The sequence below is a fragment of the Ascaphus truei genome, chromosome 4, assembly GCF_040206685.1.
Source record: "Ascaphus truei isolate aAscTru1 chromosome 4, aAscTru1.hap1, whole genome shotgun sequence".
Classification (NCBI taxonomy): Eukaryota; Metazoa; Chordata; class Amphibia; order Anura; family Ascaphidae; genus Ascaphus; species Ascaphus truei.
Genome location: NC_134486.1, coordinates 117,984,485 through 117,993,059, shown reverse-complemented (window position 1 = coordinate 117,993,059; position 8,575 = coordinate 117,984,485). Strand labels below are relative to the sequence as shown.

The 8,575-nt window shown below is 38.9% G+C and overlaps 1 pseudogene; it reads right to left on the bottom strand.

Annotated features, from left to right (window-relative positions):
- Positions 1-4,274: 4,274 nt before the first annotated feature.
- LOC142494035 (U2 spliceosomal RNA) lies at positions 4,275-4,442 on the bottom strand (annotated as a pseudogene).
- Between the last annotated feature and the right edge of the window lie 4,133 nt (positions 4,443-8,575).

The following is an 8,575-nucleotide window of genomic DNA, read 5'->3' as shown; positions in this document are numbered from 1 at the left end:
AAGTATAGAGAAATACAGTGTTTCCTGCCTCATTTGGGACAAAAGAGACTGCAATGGGGTGTCGGCATCACAACGTGAAGAAAAAATGTGTACAAAATTTATACTTTATGTACATGCTCTTTTTGGTTATGCATACACAATAAACCTACTATGTCCATAGTCATTAGTTAGTGCAGTATGGTTACATACATTGTTATTTGTGCAGTGTGACATGTGAGTCACAATGATATGTACACCAGTGTGTATTTCATATCATATTTAACGAATTCTACATGGTGTTTCATATCTAACACAAAATGGTCAATTTTGTGTGTTTCTTACCTTAATAAACATGTCATGACAATAATTTATATTCATTCATGTTTTCTTTTTCAATGTATATTACATCAATGACTGCTCATGGTATGTATTTCAATTCACATCTGTCATAAGATGTGCCAACCTCGATACAGGTATAGTTACAGGATGTATAAACAGAATGTATTGAAAAATATGTGACTATTCAAACATGTCGTTTCTGTATAGTGTACGTGCGTTTAGCTACACTTGGTGGTTAATGTGCAGTGTATGTGAAAATCATTAGGGACATTACATAACATGTAATGTATCAAACGTTACAAATTCCATTCATGTAATATATGGGTGGAGGGAGAGAAGGTGATAAACCCTGCTAAACTATTGATTATGTGAGGAGAACATCCACTGATGCACATGATTGATCTTAACACTCAATGCATGTTTGCATGAAAACACACCAATGTTTTCAACATCATTTACATTGCAATGTATGTGATTAGTTGTTGTATCACTGCATCTTCATGTTGATGACTACATTGTCACATGTGTATGTATAAGTCAAAGATGTGTGTTGATTTGACGTACATGTTACATGTGTCAAAATGTTAACACCATTCCAAATTATAGTTATTTGTATTCTCAACTTTTCCTAATTCATTCGACACAATGACAATGTTGTTAATATAATTTTAATTTCATGCACGTTAGTTATTCATAATGATCATGATCCTTTATAACTAATGTCAACATATGAACGTAAATGAAGTGGACATTTGCATACGCATACATTTCTGCAACAGTTTTTGTGTTTGTAGCAGTTTTGGTGTGATGCATGATTTTCTACGTCAAATAATATTAACAAACATACTAATGTTGATTGTATCATCGGACTCACTTCGCTATGTATGTGTTGAACGTTTACTAAAAACACTAATCTATAGTTAGTCGTGAGAATCAAATTTACACACAAATGTTAATCTTTTCATGATCTTTAACTAACATTCAGTAGCTCATGCATGTTAGGTTAGCACTACAACTTAGGTTACAAATACATTTTCACACCACTAAACACTTTCTATAACCTCCCTATTGTTCTTGTGTATGTTCAGATAGCATGTCTACGAGTTGTTATATAGCATTTACATTCTTTGACAAGTCACACGTCAGATTATACAATATAGTAGAAAAATCTGTTTGCTGAGTGAGAATGTTGGTTGCATATATCACAGAGCAAGACATATAATGTTAGTAGAAAATAACCAAAAAACCATAAAAGTTCTAAATTCAGTGCTTAGCAACATCATTATGTTAATTAAGTGCATAGTAAATATTGGCATAACAGGATAACATTATGTATTTATTGTTAATCTGCGCAGCAAGCATTGAAAGCATTGTTACATATGTATTATAATAGTTGTTCGCTCGTCGTCACAATCATGTAATATAACGATTGGCTCATCTGAAATCATACATTGTTCCCATGTATTCATCCGCGACATCTGTGAAATACAGCAAACACATGATGGTCAAAGATGGCACATTTATATATGTCTCATACAATCCAGGAGGAGCATATATGGGAAACAAACAAGAAGAAAACAGTGCAAAATTTAAGTGTAGATGTACAGTATTAACAATTGGGTAAATAATAAGGTGTAGTCTTGGCTCTGATGGTATGCCTACTCACAAGATCTCAGAGGTAAAAATGCGAAAAGGGAAAGTGCAAATGTGCTAAATTAAAACAAGCGTTTTACACAATATATGTGTGTAGTGGGTTCACCACAGCTCTCACCGCCTCCCCTGGGTACTCCAAGTCTCCCTCGCCTGCTGTCTACGTACAGTTTTTGGTTGTTTTCCCATCCACATTGGTATTGCCCATATAAGTTTGGATACATATCATAGTAGTTATGTGCATCTTGCATGTGGGCTTGATGTATGGAGGGTGCAGGTATAGCAGCAGACGCGACAGTCGGTGCGGCTTCATTGTAACTGGTATTAGGCAAAAATATGCTATTTAACAGAAGATATGTTCCATGTTCCATGGTAATTTTAAATGATGGCGCAACATGCCAACATCCATATCGTTGATCTAGCTGATCATGGACACGCTCAAAACATTCATTTGCTGATAAAGTGAATTGTACAGAAGTTTTAAAATTGTATTGTCTGGCTGGTTCTTTGTAGTATGGATATTTCTTTTGGATCAAGTCATAGATTTGGCCCACAGTTGCCCTCTTCTCATCCGTTGATTCGATTGCTTCTGAAATCATAAATTTGTATGATTTACGTGAAGCTTCTGCCATTTCTTCTCTGTTAAACAGTAGAGTGTCTAAGTTGAGCGCATACGGATGTCTGCTGAATGTGTGAATAGTTACATGTTATCTTCATGGTTTCTTTCAAGGTTACAATATAACCTCACTGTAATACGCCTATGTGTTCTCCCACTAGAAATGTGTTACAATTATTGCCAGAAAATCTTTGTCTAAGATACTCTTTTTCACAGTAAACAAAACTTTTATTTCGGCTTAGTCAATCAACATGTGCAAAACAAGTTTAGGATTTTAATTACTATAACAATGTGTGTGAAATCTTCTACAGTGGTAGAATGAACAGATTTCTGTTTACACTTACCTATAATGACCCACACACACACATCTGTTTGTCTGTTTCTCTCTCTCTCTTTTTCTCTGTGTTTCCCTCTCTGTTTGTCTCTCTCTTTCTCTCTCTGGTTGTCTCTCTCTCTCTCTTTGACTGTCTTTGTTAGTCTCTCTTGATATATACATAGATATATATATTTAAAAAAATATATATATAATTAAATATATATTGTGTGTTTATATGTGTGTGTATATATATATATATATATATATATATATATATATATATATATATATATATATATATATATCAAAGTTTACTACAGATGAGTGAATTATGGGCTGAATCATACTGATCCCATAATTTAAACAGTTGTCCTAACATGTATATCTCATTAACACAAGGCCTGTTTGCTGACAACATTGGCAGAGTCATATATATATATATATATATATATATATATATATATATATATATATATACAAATATAGCTTTATGCTCATCTGCAGGTCTGCAACCCCGCCTTTCCCCATTATCACCCAGCATACAGCACTTCCACTGCAGCAAGGGATTCTGGGAAATGACATGCAAATGAGCACACAGTGTCACTTTTTGCCTCAATAACCATTTTTAATATGGTTCCCTATAGGCTTAAGCTTGCTGCATGGTCACAGCTTTGAGCACAGCCAGGGTTAAGGTGCATACCCAGAAAACCACCCACAGACAGCTTTTTTTTTTTTTTTTTTTTTTAGCCCGGGTGGTGAAAAAAGTGATTCCACCTCAAAAACCGTGCTCGTGGTCAAGTGAGACAAGGTGCGCTCCACATGTGACAAAGTCTTCTCCGGAGAGTAGGCCAGTCCGTACCAAGAAACAGTCCTCTCCAGCCGAAGCCTTGGATTCCTGTTGTTACATTGACGTCGTCATCCGAGGAATCCGACGTCCATCCTGTTCCCTCCTAGTGCAGAAGACGCCGCAGGAGGGTCCAAGTCTTTAGGGTGTTCTGCTGATGCCTACTAACCCACCGTGATCTTCTCCCGAGGGATTGGCGGTCACTAGCCAGCACTACAGTCTTTACTCTCCGAAGAAAGGGGTGACGTTAACCCAACACCAAACAAAACAAATTCATGGTGCGAGTGCTCCGGTGCTCTGTGCAATGCAGTGCAGGAGGTGCTCAAACGTACAACACAAAAAGGGTGTGCACGAGTGCACGCCTGGCACTTTGCAAGGCCAGGCGGTGACAAAAATAATTGGCTTGTCCCCTCAGCGGAAGGCAATAAGGGGGGCCAAAGTGCAGGAAAAATAGGGGACGGTGCAAAAAAATCTGTGCAGATCAAGTGCTCGTAAGTGAAGGCCGCCGCCCAAACAGCCATCCACAGTGCAGCAAGTGATGCTCCCCAGGTGTTCCAAGCCTGGGGTGCAAGATTAAAAAGCCAGGGCAACTTTGCATCCGCCCTCTCAGCCCATTACCAGACCAAGTGATGCAACTAGGGCCATCCTTCACAGGACAGACCCTACACTTGATCTTAGCCAAAAGGCCGAGAAGCGATATAGCTGTATGCTCATATTTGCATATTTGCTTTCCTGTGGAGGGTTTTTGTCACTTTTTTTACTCACCATAACTTAACTCAGTATTATGGTTTAGCCTATCCCATAGCCTCTCTTGCATTCCCAGTAAAATCAACCCCACACTGATGAGACCCATCAAGGTCGAAACAGCTGTCTGTGGGTGGTTTTCTGGGTATGCACCTTAACCCTGGCTGTGCTCAAAGCTGTGACCATGCAGCAAGCTTAAGCCTATAGGGAACCATGTTAAAAATGGTTATTGAGGCAAAAAGTGACACTGTGTGCTCATTTACATGTCATTTCCCAGAATCCCTTGCTGCAGTGGAAGTGCTGTATGCTGGGTGATAATGGGGATAGGCGGGGTTGCAGACCTGCCTAAGACATGCAGATGAGCATACAGCTATATTTGCATATTTGCTTTCCTGTGGAGGGTTTTTGTCACTTTTTTTACTCACCATAACTTAACTCAGTAGTATATGTATATGTATATGTATATGTATATGTATATGTATATGTATATGTATATGTATATGTATATGTATATGTATATGTATATGTATATGTATATGTATATGTATATGTATATGTATATGTATATGTATATGTATATGTATATGTATATGTATATGTATATGTATATGTATATGTATATGTATATATACTCACACACACTGTGTGTGTGTGTGTGTGTGTGTGTGTGTGTGTGTGTGTGTGTGTGTGTGTGTGTGTGTGTGTGTGTGTGTGTGTGTGTGTGTGTGTGTGTGTGTGTGTGTGTGTGTGTGTGTGTGTGTGTGTGTGTATATATCCATAGAGACTACAGATATATTAATACACACTAACAGATCTGTTATTCTAACCACAACTCATACATGATGACATGCCAACATTATGAAGTATGAAAGAAGATGAAGGTAAGTAATGTGTTACAGAGTTAATACACCAGAAAACAAAACTTCAAGATGTATGCTGTTATATAGATAGTTATTTAAAGTTGGATGTAAATAATATTAGCATGCAATGACTATCTACATTACCAAACAAACCCACATACATAAAATGTTGAACAACATCTAAGTGAATATCAGCTTATATAAACATGGCAACTGTGTAATGTTGTACCATTAATAAACTGATGATTTATACATAATGATATGTTATAAAATGTGCCTTAATTCAGATAGTGAACATGTATAAACCTTCATGTGTACAAGGACATACTAGAATCTTTTCAAGCATCTGTACATGATCATACACACAGTGTGCATGAAATATTATGCAGTAAACACCACCAGGACAACAGCACATTTAGTGAATGTGATTATTTATTTTTGTTTATACTTTTGAGAGCAAGTCACAGGCCTGCTTGTTGGCTGTTGTGTTTTCCTTTTCCTTTTGCCAATGACTTTGGCCTTAACTGTATGAATTGTACTGGCCTGTGGCTGTTCTGTGGCACTGGGTGTGGGCTTTGACACTTCTGTGGCACTGGGTGTGGGCAGTGACACTTCTGTGGCACTGGGTGTGGGCTGTGATACTTCTGTGGCACTAGGTGTGGGCTGTGACACTTCAGGGGCACTGTGTGGGCTGTGACACTTCAGGGGCACTGGGTATGGGCTGTGGCACTTCAGGGGCACTGGGTATGGGCTGTGGCACTTCAGGGGCACTGGGTGTGGCCTGTGGCAGTTGTGAACCAGTTGGTAAACATTGCACGACTGATGGTGGAGCCGTTTCCTGTTTTGGTGTTTTAATCTTGTTCCAAAAGCTGGTTAGTAGTAATTGTTGGGCTAACTTTCTTTTTCGTGTCTCATTTGTAGGTGTCCCTTCCAGATTTTGAACAGAAGTTAGCGGTTGGATGTTGACAGGGACCTGCACAGAACTTGCACCTACTGTACCGGTATCATCCAGAACTGGGGAATGAAGAACTGATGACTCAGGAGAAAAACTAGCAGCATATAAAGATCCATCCTCAGATGGGGTAAAGTGGAATTGTTGATCTCTTGCACTCATTCTCAACTGATTAGCTTGGCTTAGATTCACAACTATTGCTTTTAATGTCCTGTTTACATTTTGTATTTCTTTAGGAACTTGGATGATGACTTTTTCTAGTTATGACATTTGTGATATTGGTCTTTCCTGCTTTGATATCATCCTTTCCTGCTGTGATATCATCCTTTCAAGCACTGACATCATTTCTGAATGGCGACGATTTTCTTCAACCAAGATTCTTTCTTCAGAAGCTGCAATAGCTGAGTAGGTGTCACGAGCAGGAGGACTTGAATGCTGGGTTAATGGACGAGTGGGAACATCTTCATGGTCACTTGAGTGGATTTGTCCTTCAGTGGCAACATCTGCTTCTACAAATAAATGAAGACATTGTGAACTGCTATGGAACTTTCTGTTGTTTATCAATATAATGAGAGTTGTTCTCACAGTGTAACACATAACATATTTCCATAAGTTTTCTGTTGTGTCTAATTAAAATTTAGCTTGAAGTAACAATGATGTTTCGACTCAGTGTGAAAGAAGAATGAATGAAAGTTAGTTGTAACCTCACAACTCCTAGCTGATAGTTTACTGTACATCACACACAATACATGTTGTCATTACAAACTACATTTTCTGTGACAATAATTGATGTGAAGTTAATTACATGTGAAAGGCATTTATTTAGCATGGCAAAATAACATCTAGAAATGTACACATTAGATGTCCTGCACCTCATACACTCTCCTTCCATGCTTGATGATGAGCTGGATGAGCCACGTGATGAGACTTGTTCAGTGTGAGGTGACACATGAGCTTCAGGAGCAACTATATAGAAGAATAACATAAGAATGTTATTGACATGTTTCTTCCGAATACGTGCAGGCCCAGAGCTTGGCTGCTGCTGACTGGACTCTCCTTCTTCCAATGGAAGAGACTCCAAAAGCGGGCCACCAGAAACCACCCAACCACCAGACACCCCAGCAGCACCAGCAACAGAGCCACCAGCAGCACTCGCAATCACAGCAATAGCACTTGCACTCCCAGCAACACCAGTCACACTCACAGCAACACCACTCATACTCCCAGCAAAACCATTCGCACTCGCAGCAACAGCACTCCCATGAATCCTATGTTCACTCAGACGCGTACTCACATGACTACCTGTACCACTCACACCAGCATCACTCTTCCCACGCCTTGCGGCCATACCTCTAGCACTCACAAAGAACAGAAAAGAAATTTAAAGCCAATCGCAATGAACACTTACAAATTGACAAGACAAAGATGTAAACAAAACAACACAGGACAAACCTCTCACAATACACCACAACTGTCTCAGTCAATATGAAATATGCAAATCGGCCAGTTCTGTGTGTGTCTCTCTCTCTCACTCCCAACAACACAGAGAATGAATAAATATACACGCTGCCTTTAAATGGGCCGCTCAATCCAAAACATGCTTGCTTCGGCAGATTCAGCAAGAAGTTTAATTGAGGAACCTAACACCACCTCGCCATGCACGCCGATACACCTGTGTGTGATCGGCAAATCATCGGCAGAGTGGGAGTAATCTGGGTTCAATCACCTACCTTCCTTTATCAAGTGTCGCCTTATGGTGAGTTATATCCTGCTCTAAGCAGAGAACACAAACCAAAATGTTGCACTTGAAAAAGTCTCGGCCACACTCTCACATATTATGATATATGGAGGGTATCGTGAGATTATTATTTATAAAGAAAGGGTACTCAGAGTTTGTATAAGAAAAGGTTTATCATTTATTGTATTACAACAATATTCAGAAATATCAGAAATATCAGAACAAGCTTCTTATAAGCCAATGGCTAACAGTTACAGTATGTTACCAATCCATTCCTAACTATGCAGAGATTATAACTACTGTAGATATGCATTGTCAATACTCACAAACCAAAAGATATTATGTCAGGTCAGCCAGTCCCAGTCTCATCTGTGTGACTTCACACTTAAGTTCGGTTCTCTCTCTCTCTCTCTCTGATCTAACATGGAGTCGGGCCAACCTAATATAGAGTGTATTGTTTACTGCGTACGTGTGTGACGTGTCATGTGTCCATACTCTGTGGTTTGTGACGTATGATGTTTACGAGTCAGAAGACTT